The sequence below is a fragment of the Protopterus annectens genome, chromosome 5.part0 (genome assembly GCF_019279795.1).
Source record: "Protopterus annectens isolate FY-2018-M chromosome 5.part0, PAN1.0, whole genome shotgun sequence".
Taxonomy (NCBI): Eukaryota; Metazoa; Chordata; order Ceratodontiformes; family Protopteridae; genus Protopterus; species Protopterus annectens.
Window position 1 is genome coordinate 460,328,968 of NC_056735.1, and position 12,215 is coordinate 460,341,182.

Below are 12,215 nucleotides of genomic sequence, written 5' to 3' on the forward strand. Positions count from 1 at the left end.
AAGTATAAATCAATCCCACAGGGGACAGAATGGTGACAGGCTTCTAGTTCACCTTACAGAAGCAGAATATAACAATTCAGATTAAATCAGAATAAATGTTCTAAAACGTAGAAAAGCAGGAGATTACATTTACTGAAAATGTATCCATTACTAAATGTCAGGTGTGGGGAGGTACAGCCCATCACACACCCCACTTAATTACTCTCACTCCAATGTTATAACACATTACGTGCAATAGCTAATATTCTATCAAATTACTTAGTGCTCCTTTGTTTTGGGGCCAGCAACCTAAGGGTAAAAGCATCTATAGTAAAGGATATGTGATGGTGCAGCTACCACATTAAAGGTAAAAGGGGGTTACTTCCCTGTTAAAAGCATTATAGCAGTTCCACAGTATATGAAATCTTCAGTTTTAAATTAAAATGGAGCTACTCCCCTGCTAAAAACATTTCAAGTGTTCCACTGTATATGAAATATTTAGGTTTAACCTATACTATACTATAATTGATTATACTGTCAGCGGGATTCAATAAGCCCTACACGGCAGCAGTGAAATTTAGATTCACCAAGCACTGTGTTGAGGTGCGCACCCCCACGCAAACATGGTAAACACCATGCCATGCTAATTACAGCATTAGCATCTGAACTGCATGCTATTCAGCCAATCCAACAGGGTGGAGTTATTCAACAAGCTATAAAGCATCCATTTAGACTTTGTGCTGTTTTTTTGCCATGGAAAGGAGTCTACATGGACAGAATGCTAGGGGCTGCTGCTGCATTAATTCACTTGTATATGCTACATGCCAAAGCCAATGCTACTGCTGCTGCCAATAGGCCTAGGAGGAGAAGGAGAAGAGTTTTCAGGTCCTGTTTAGCTTTTCCCAACTTACATGATGTGGAAACTGTAGACCCCTATAGGGTAGACAGGGAAACACTACAGGAACTCTGTGACCCCTGTCATTTTCAACTCAGAGCCAGATCCAACTGAAAAGAGCCCATCCCAGTGGAGACTAAGGTATGTGTAGCTCTTAGAATCTTAGCTACAGGTACCTTTCAGAGACCAACAGGGGACACACTGGGGTTGTCACAGGCATCAGCATCCAGGATCCTCCACCAATTCTTGAATGCTATGTTCCAACATGCCAGTGACCACATATATTTTCCTTAGAGTTCTGGGGAGAGGGTGAGAAATATGCAGGAGTACTACCATGTAGCACACTACCCTGAAGTACTGGGTGCCATAGAGTCCACACATATAGAAATGAAGGCACCACCATGAGAACAGGGTAGGCTCTACATAAACAGAAAGGGTTACCACTCTATCAACTGCCAAGTTGTGTGTAATGCCAAGGGAATAATCTTGAACGTGTGTGCTGGCAACCCTGGCAGTTACCATAACTCACATATCTGGCACACCTCCCAACTGTACCAGATGTTTGCTAGGGGAGCTATCCCACAGGGTCAGTTACAGGGGAATGCTGGCTATGCACTGAAATTGTGGCTGATGACACCCATAAGAAATGCACACACACTCATGGGAGAATGCCATAACATGGCACATGTTCAAACCAGAAGGATCACAGAATGTATGTTTGAGCTGCTGAAGTCACAGTTCCAGTGCCTAGATACATCTGCTGGAGCCCTGCAGTACAATCCATGGACATGTATAGAAATATTCACAGTATGCTCCATGCTGCACAACATAATCCTGAGGAAACAGCTTCAGCAGGATCAGCAAGGGGAAGGGTCACACATCTCACCACTGTCACCACAGCCACAGTCAGACAAGGATTCACAGGAGGATCCACCATCTGTTGCGGGTATAGGCAGATGTAGTCTAAGAGCAATGCATAACATACTCACATACCACCTAGGGGCCTAAAACCTTCCTCCTACTAACATACATATAATAACATTGAGGCCAAGCAACTCACACAGCCTTTACCTCCCTATGTATTGGCTGTGTATTTCTTACATCAGACATAAACAGTCCTGAACTAAAACTGTTGAAATACCATAAACAGCAAGGCACATGGACACTTAGTAAAACTGTTTTTTATTAGATACTAGATTAGAAACAGTTTTTGGCAGACTTTTAGGTAGTATATAAGACTGTGCTTGAAACAAAAGTGTGTCTGAAGAAGTTTAATATTAAATTAAAGGAAAGCACTCACAGTAACTAATAAAAATGGGTTTTAGTAAGTGTCCATGTGCCTTGCCATTTATGGTATTTCAGCTGGTCTGTTTTGTTGGTTGTTTGTTTTTATCTGAACTAAAACTATGGCAACTGCTGCATTTATAAGGTAAGTCCTGAACCTGGAGTGTATTGTTTAACAGTATGAATGTGTGGCATATCATTGTATTTCATTACTTGGTCCAGTAAGCAAGTAAAAGGTGGGAGATTTGTGCAGAAAGTTCCGTAACATGTGACAGAAGAGACTTATTTGACTTATATCTGTCCATTACTAAGTAGTAGGTCTCAGGCATCAAAGATTCACACAGTCATACCTCTAACAAAACTACTGATGATTAGAGCATGCCCTCAGTTTAGCACCAATTTTTGTACTGGAAAATCATTAGAGAGAGAAGTTAGAAAGCAATGATACACATTGTATTTTCTGACTTCACAACCCACCTAATATCATTTACCACAAAGATGGGAAATGTTGATGCTATCAACTGTCTAACTTTCCAAGGCCAATATATATCAAAAGTACAATTAACTGTTCAACACCACTAATGCAGATATACTAAGCACTAAGTTAGTTATGCACCCTGAGCATCAAACACAAAGCTCATGTATCCCTGAATCCAAAAGACAGAAAATAGGGATATGGCACAGTTATCATCTCTTGCACAGGGTGTTGTGTGTAGGGGTGCAGGAAGCCTAGGCTGACATAAAAGGCTGGTGAGTGTGTAGGAGTAAGAAAGAGAAGCAGGTAGACATCTGGATACATCAACAAATGGCCAGTGAGACAAAATGAGTAATCGTTGTGTTGGTGTGTCTGTAGGGGTCCTCCAGGTGAAATTGATGTGTGAGTGTCTGCAAGAACACAGACAATCATTGTGCTGGCTCTACATCTTGGTATGTTGTACAGGTGTGAGCTGTGCATAGTAGAGGTGGCAGTTCATTGTTGTCGCCCCCTGAAAACTGGCTCTGCCAGGAGTTGCACTGGCATGTTTACACCCACAGTCAGATGCAGTGCTGTTTCCTGAATGTGACTGATGTCCGCTGGATGAGCTCCTTCACATGGATGCCCAGGACCATGACCCCATGGTCTGCCATGTCTTGGTGTGGACAGCACGCTCACTGATGGAACCGTGGAAGTACTTCCACTATGGCAGCGTGGTTGGGCATGGCCACATTGGCTGACAGCAGATGATGTGGCTGACCTACACCCATGTGGATGGCATTCCCCTTCCAGCAGGTGTTCCATCACAGATGCCGCTCTTTCTAAAGTGTCATACATCCAATCCATTGTGCCGTGGTGCTTGCATAAAGTAGTGTGATCTGTAGTCTGTGTACTTAGATAGGTAGGGGTTCTGTTTTCAATGCAGTCAACTGGGCATGTCTGTCTCTATACAGAAGAGCAGAAGTGTGTATCCCACAGTTACTGCACCAATACCAAGGACTGACAGCAATTTGATTCTTGCAGATGTCTACACATCCATTTCATACCGTTCACCCAACATCTTGTCCCCCCATATGGGCTGCTGATGTCATCTACTATAAGTTCACCTGCAGTCTTGTAAAAGTCAGACTTGTGTCATAGCACTTGCATAAAGTAGTGTGTTCTGTAGTCTGTGTACTTAGATAGGTAGGGGTTCTATTTTCACTGCAGTCAATGGTGTGTGCATATGTGTGTGTGTGTGTGAGTGTGTGTGTGTGTGTGAGAGAGTGTATGAGCTGTTGCTTAACATTACAGACAGTGTTATACACCAGCATGTGGGACACTGTTATATTCTCCTTAATAGACACTACTAATGATATCAGCTATAAAGTGTTATCTGAGACACTCCAAGTCAGACTTAAGCTGTGGCGCTTGTGTAAAGTACTGTTTCACTGCAGTCAACTGTGTGTGTGTGTTTGTGTGTGTGTGTGTGTGTGTGTGTGTGTGTGTGTGTGTGTGTGTGTGTGTGTGTGTGTGTGTGTGTTTGTGTGTGTATGTGACATTACAAAGAGAATTTTACACCAGTATGTGGGACACTGTTATATTCTCCTCAGTAGAAACTGCTGATGTCATCAGCTATATCAGATTTTTGGATATGCAGTAGTCCCACCAGGGCAGGGTCAGATACAGGCCTGGAGGCCAGGCAGAAGTCACCTTATCCTATACAATAAAGATTACAGTGACATGGATTTTACTCTATCCACATACATCATGGCACAGTTTGTAGGCCCTGTGTTATCTTGCTGAGAAATCCCTGTGTTTGCATTTTGCTAGACTAACATGAGTCATGTTGTAATATAGCACGTTAGAAGGGAACATTACTAAGGCTATAACTGACAGTCATGAAACACATAATGGAATGTTTGCCATTTTGTTCTGTGGAGTACGATCTTGGAGTTGATATATTTAAGTAGCAGGGGGTGTGTGGGAGGCACAGCCCACCACATGGGGGTGTAGGAGGGTTTGCTCCCCTGGTCATACTTGCTGGAAAGCAATATGGTTTATCTTGTCTTTGTTTCTCTGTATCCTTGTACTGGAATATAGTTAGTGTTTGCATCCTGTGTGTTTTCAGTCTTTTGAGATTTATTCTTTTGAGTTTTCAGTCTTTTGGGCTTTCAAGATTTTGGGTGTCAGTCTTATGGGATTTGAGATTGTGGGCTTTCAGTCTCTTGAAGTGAATCCATATATATATAAAACATGCACACAAGGCAACTAGCCTGTATCACCCATATGTTGCATGCAGGCATAACAGTGTCCCTCCTAACACCTCCTGCAGATATTACAGTGCTCAGACAGCAGTGTACGTGGTTACCCTCAAAGAGTGTGGATGTGTCATAATAGTTTTTCAAATTTGTGTGTGCAGGCTCATCTCTTATTACTTTACATCACATATGTTATGAGGGAAGGGAGGTTGGAACAATGGTTAAGGTGTTTGCCTTACAGACACAAAGTGCAGGGTTTGATTCTCATATGGGGTAATAGGCAGCTACCTAGTAGTAATCTATGAACCTATGAACCTATGTGAGGCATGGGATTGCTGATAGTATTATTCTGATATTGTCCATTATTGTGGTTGGTTCTGGTAATGTTTTCCATGATCCTTTACCTGTGGCTACCTTGGTGGAGACCTCTACTGAGAGTACACATATATTCACGCATACCAGTTTACACAGCTTTACAATATGCACCTTACTGTAAATGTATGTCAGAGTCCTGACAGATGGGGTTCCTATCAGCAGACCGAAGATGCATGTTTTCAAATGTGTCTTGGTCGAACTGACAAAACCAAAATGGCAAAATATCGAAGCAGCATGTAAGAGAAATCTTTCCCTGGGAAAGAATTTGTTTGGCCGCTTTGGTACGTTGCCATTTTCGGCACTGTAGTGTGGTCTCTGAGCTGGTATATTTAAGTAGGGGGATGTGGGGGGCACAGCCCCCCCATGTTTTAATGTGTTTTTTTTTTTTTGTTGGAACAGTGATTTTTGTTCCCTTGGGAAAAAATTGCTGTTCTGACAGTTCGTTTTTTTAAGCTTTCGCTTACATGGGGAAGATTAATCACCGTTCACTTACCTAAGCATTCGGTGATGTAATATAGACCCAATAGATGTCCTCTGCATTATTTCTGTAAGGATGCTTTTCTCACACAGACATCTTCCCCATTGTTATGTCACCTTGTGTGACAGTTACAGACAACACATTTTCACAGTACAGTCTGTACTGTGCCATATAGATAGGTGCTTGGTGCTGACATGCCCTCATCTGCTGTACATGAGTGAGTTTCACCTGTCCTCTTTCCTGTGTTCATTCCTACAATTCATCTGTGTGTCCCTATTCAATACACACACTTCCCCTGAGTGATTATTTTACATGGCAGGGCAGTCCATGTCCTGTTACAGATCCTTAATGCAACTTCAGTACAAAATGCCAGGTATGGGGTATCAAAATACTCTACACTGTAGGTACACTGTCCTGTACTGTATTTGGATCATATACGTCACATTCATAGCTCTTAACTGTCTGGATATTCCCAGGATGTTCAGGTGTTTTTCTTATCAAATTTGTGACTTTCTGCCATATCACTGGGATGATCTCTGAACTAATGTAACTCAATATTACATGCATTTGAGTGTATAATTCTCAGCTGTCCTGATTTCTGCAGAATATCCAGTTTTTGTGTCATATTTGTTATCTTTTCCTTGTATCATTTTTTCTGGCAAATAATTTGGATGTTATTGTGGAGTGAAGTCAGAAAGTGGTAACTGACATTTGAGTTTCAAACTTCATGCTCTTCAGAAAGTTCATGCTAATAAACAACCTATATTATTCTATCAATTTTCTAAATTTGGAAGTGCAATATTAAAAATCTGTCCCTATTTTTGGGTCTTTGTCCCCCCATTATGTATGTCTTTGTCCACATATCTTGTTCAAAGAGGATGACAGGTATGTTTGAGTTTCATTTCTACCACACTTCCATGTGACATCTATGGCAAATATGTCCCTATTTCTGCTTAAATACCCCCGCAGTATGTTGACCTTTGTGGAGATCTGTTGCACTAACAGATTCACAGCTATCTGTGAAGCCCTGGTGGTCATTCTGGCATTCCGCACAAATCTGCGGACACTAAGATTGTATGGTTTCCTGGCCAGGAACATTGCTACCAGCCACAAAACTTAACATAGGTGTGCCAGACATCATTAATATGTATTGTGGGCAACTGCTCGCCATGTACTGCTGCACAAACATGTAAGCCAACATGGAGTTTATTGTATTCTGGAGTATATTTAAAGGAAATCTCCTCCCTCTCCTACAGTTTAAATCAATCCTTGGGTTTTTTTTCTCCCTACAATATTTTTTCAGTATTTTGTAGGTACCAGAGACCTGCTTGTACTTTTTAAAACTGTTATTTACTCATACTGGAATCAAAGGAAGGGAAATCCCACCTACTTTTTCTTTTTAAGCTTAACTTCTCACATACTTTGCAGAGGAATTCATCTTCAGCTGCATGCCATATCATAGACACAGTTAAATCTGTTGTTTACTCTGTCAGGTACTGCTGTCAATAGGCTTACCATCTATCCCACTTTGCAAGGGACAGTCCTTCTTTGGGCAGTTGTGTCCTGCAAAAAAATTGAAAAAATGCCAAATGTCCTGAGATTTTAGGACAAACATATTTCCTAGATTTTATGTAATAGTTGCATAAAACAGTTATTCTGTATCTTAAACACCTAAATGTTATAAGAAACAGAATAAGCAACTAAGAATATACAAGAATAAGCTTTTATTTAGGCAAAAAAGTGAAGTTCTGTCCTTTGTACTGGCCATGGGAATGCAAAATCTGATGTTTATACTACAGATGTCCCACTTTGGGCATTTGAAAAGGTGGCAACCCTAGCTGTCAATCTTAGATGGGCAATAAATCCTGCTAATGTCAGCAGCACAGCAGCTGATATAAAAAAAGACAGAAAGCTGTGGAATTATTTTCACTGTTTTTATTGCAGACAGGAGGAGAACTTAAAACACTCCACTTTCATATAAAAACAAAGCAATTAGATCAGTCAGGGGTTTAAAGGTAGTTGTCACATCTTCTGACAAATTTACATAAGCAGCAACACAGTACTGAAATGCTAAGCTTTAAATGTTGGTTATTTATAATAGTTTATATGTTAAGATAACTTAAAAGTAGCATCAAAGATTTCTGTGATATTTAGAGAAAAGTCAGAAAATATTTTTTCTTGTAAAGTATCAACACAGTTACCATTTTCAAGTCCCCCCCCCCCACCCCTATACACTCACAGGACAGATCTGCAAAGAGAGAGAAAAGTGGCAACCTTATCAACTAGGTGCACTGATCATTTTTATAAAAGGTCTTTTATGCTTTGTGATGCCCTGCCAGAGGGGGATGCATATGTGGTACACTCAGATCCATGGCAAGAGATTCCCACTGACCTTGAGTCAGTCCTTACATTTTGTAGTCCACAAAGGAAATATGACCATTGATGGCAACCATAATATAGAGCTGAATTTACTTTAATGTACGTTTACTATGTGTTCTTTCATTAAAAATATTAAGAAAAGGAAATCAGAAGTACTTAACTGTGTTTAAATATGCGTGCACACACACACACACACACACACACACACACACACACACACACACACACAGTCAGACGTGTAATTAAACACAGTACTGCATCCCGCATATAGTATTTTGCATGCTACATGCAGTCTACTCATACACACACATGTATATATATATATATATATATATATATACATATATATGTGTGTGTGTGTGTGTGTTTGATGTGTAGACAAAGACATAAAATTTCTATTTTGATTTGTTTTTCTTTAAAGGACATGAAGAACACACACAGGCATATAATGTAGTTCTCCATTTTATACACACACACACACACACACACACACACACACACACACACACACACACACACACACACACACACACACGCACACACACACAATGCGCGCACTCATATATGAAATGGGGGTGAACATTTAATTCTGAATCATTCGTGAGAGAGGAAAACAAACTTCCCACTGAAGGCATTGGGAAGTATCACACCTAGTTTCAAGCCCTACTACTTGTCACCTGTAAATGTACACAAGAATCATTTACTGCTGTTGAGTTTTCACACCTTAGTATGAGAGTATGGGGGAAGGTCTGTCAATTCCTTCAGAACTACAAAAATCCTTTTACAAAAGCTTGCTATTTACCTACTTTCTTTTGCTGGAAGTAGATAACAGTTATTTCTAGCATAAAACAAGCTCTGACAGAAACATAAATGAGGCTGAGTCAGGGAAACATAGAAATAGCTCTGTTACAGAATGCATCTTTAGATAGCAGTGCTTCACAGTTCTGCCATTCTATCTTAATAGCATGAGAAAACAACACCTCTTCCTTATGTCTAGCATGACTCATAGATTCATAGATTCATAGGTAGATACTAGGCTATCTGCCCTAGGGCATTTATAAGCCTAGCCAGAGTGTATTTGGCTTCCACCTCCCTATTAGATTAGCCTACTGTGCCTCTGTAAAGTAGGTCACAGAAGGTACCCTTTTCAGATTAGTTTACTGTGCCTCTGTCTAGCAGGGACACAGAAGAGATCCCAGGGGTGAATTTGCGATTTCCCATCCACGCGTCCAGATTTTGCTTGAAGAGGGTCAGCGAGGGGCTATGTCTAACATGAATTGGGATTCTATTCCAGAGTGAGGGGAGCCTCTGGGAAATGAATCTGTCCCTCCAGCATGTCCTATTTAATTTTGTGCTGAGGTTTAGGTCCCTGGAGCGTGTAGCTCTAATGGACTTGGATTTTTTGAGGTGGAGAATGTCCATTAATTCTGGGTTTGACATGGCTTTGTAAGTCAAGCATAGATTGCCTCTGAGTAGGTGGTAAGCAACTGAGTAGAGCTGGAGTTTCTTTAGTCGAGCTGCATAGGACATCTGTTTGTAGCCCATGATCCTCTTGGTGAGGTACTTTTGGGGTCTCTCCAGTTGCTGCAGGTGTCGGGTAAGGTACATCCCAAAAGGGGCATTGTATTCAATTATGGGCCTGATGAGTGACGAGTAGAGGGGCACAATGACCTCTCTTGATCTAGATGCGAACCCTTTCATGATAAGGTGGGCTATATAGAAGGTCTTTCTAACCACTTTGGCAACGTGATTATCAAAGGAGAGATCACTATCTACGTTGCTCCCCAAATCTCTAATTACTTCTTCCATACTTAATGGATTACCACCTATGTGGTAATTTGTGGGCACCTTGTTTTTCCCAAAGGGGATGACTATGCACTTTTTAGCATTTAGCTTGAGACCGTGGCTCTGACACCAAGCATCCGTCTCTGTGAGACCCTAGGACTTGAAATGTATTCTGGGAAGAAGGAATGAAAGCAAGAAAACAAGATCACATTACCGAGGTAGGCCTCAACATCGGCATTTTGAGGGAAACACATTAAAATTGTAAAAGAAGCACTTGGAGTGATTTTGAGGCATTAAAATAGCCCGGAAAACAAATATATATTGAAAAAAAACATGTTTTTAAGTTACAAGGAGGAGTTTTCTTTTAATATTATTACACTGTTAAATGGGCGTGCCTTCGCTGAAGGCTGGGTGTCGGGCTGGCAACTCGGCACCATAAAAATCGACTGCCAATCATTAGCGGACTGGAGTTCTGCTGTGGCGACCCCTAACCGGGAAAAGCCAAAAAGACAAACATCATCAGATGGATTAAACATGCTTATGTCATTTCTTCTGATTATGGAAAACTTAATCCCTACATTGGTGTTTTTTATGATTATGAGACATACTTCTAGTTTTTCTTTTAACAGACTAAAAAAGGGAACGGTGTGTGGGCTTAGAATGCCTTAAACTCATACAGCACAAGATTGCAGCATGGCTTGTTGTGAAACTGTCAAAACCCTTGGAAAAAAGCAATAGTTCCATGTGAAGTAGGAAGCCCAAGAGTTCCTAATAGAACTTAAAGAGACTTATTAGGAGAAAGATGGCTTAAATCAGATTGATTATGGACTTAGGCTTAGACAGCTGAAGTTCAGATGAAGCTTAAAAAAGAACTCATATGCACTTCAAAGTATACTTTTGCAGACATCCGAAATGATTTCTAGTCCCACTTTGGCTGAACTTAAGAGCAGCGTGAGAATCAAATGAAAAATGAATGTTCTATTTATCTGTCAAAGCCTTTCGTTTTGACTTGTGTTCAGGGAAGACAATGCCTGTTAAGATGAGTTTTTTGTTAAATAAATGACAGTTCTCAGCAATGTGCTTAAATGAGTTACTGAGCAGTTTACAATCTTCATGTTGTTATAAGGAGATACTATTTACATACATTCATTTTAAAAAGCAAATGATGAAAGCATCAAAACTGCACTTTCTGCAGCAATATCCATGCAAAAGCATGTATGACTACACAGTGCTACAAGCAAGATATAGGCAAAAGTGCCTCTTAACTGAAAAGGAACAAAGACTTACTCAGTCACATGGCAGAACCTTTGAAATTCTTGATTTCAAAATTAACTGTACAGACCTTGCCAATAAACTGCAAGAGGATGAAGCAATTTCATCTTTTAGTCTTTACAATAACTTCTATAATATTTAACTAGATCTGATGGAGATAATGAATACTAATAAGTTATTTGTTGAAAATGTTCCACAGAAAGGCTTCTATAACACATTTCTTGCATTGTGGGAGATTGGCTCCAAATACAAAGGGAAAACAAAATAAAGTATTGTCTAGTGGTGTGCAAAGTAGGCCATACGTGATATTCTTTTCACAAGGTTTATGATTCCCTCGTTTTTTTCTCGCGTACTTTTTATTTTCCTTGTTGATGGCAGATTCGATGAGTATGAAGCTAAGTCTCAATTGTAACTTTTAGATTTTAAGTCCATCACACACTCACTGGGATACAGTTAAACATGAGCTCTGAAAAATGCTATTTATGACACTATGTATTATTTATGCTATGTAAGCTTTTAAATGTGCATCCAGGTTTGACAGGCTATGGCATCCAGTTAAATACCATTTGGTATTTCATGGCTGAAAGTCAATAAATCAAAGGTAAGATGGTAATGAAAAATGCAAGCTATAATTAGGTACTAGGGATGGAGAAAACAATACCTACATTTAAAAAAGTAAAGTTAACAGGACTGCAGTGACTCTGATAACTAAATATCTCACAGGAATATTTAGCAGACTGAAAATAGTTCTCTAGCTGAAGCTGTCAACACGTAAAGGTATTTTATTTGATGTCTCTTCTAACATCTGCCACAAACACAATGGCTGAAATCTGCTACAAAAACAACATTATAACTTTTATGCTATATGGAAATACAGGCTCATTTTAGCATCAGGTAGTGCATTAAGCTTTGTTTAGCATTAAAACTATAATGCCAATATTTAAAGTTTTAAATGTACTTGTTTAATAATTAGCCATTATTACAAAGTATAAATAAGAAGTGGGGTAATAGTGGTATAATGAGTGGCATTATTGCCTCACACTGTTTAGTTGT

The 12,215-nt window shown here is 40.0% G+C and overlaps 1 protein-coding gene across 9 annotated transcripts in view; it reads right to left on the minus strand.

Moving 5' to 3' along the window:
- Positions 1–12,215, minus strand: part of DMD (dystrophin) — a 9,298,038-nt gene that overhangs the window by 1,854,419 nt on the left and 7,431,404 nt on the right. The gene's annotated exons all lie outside the window — the stretch shown is intronic.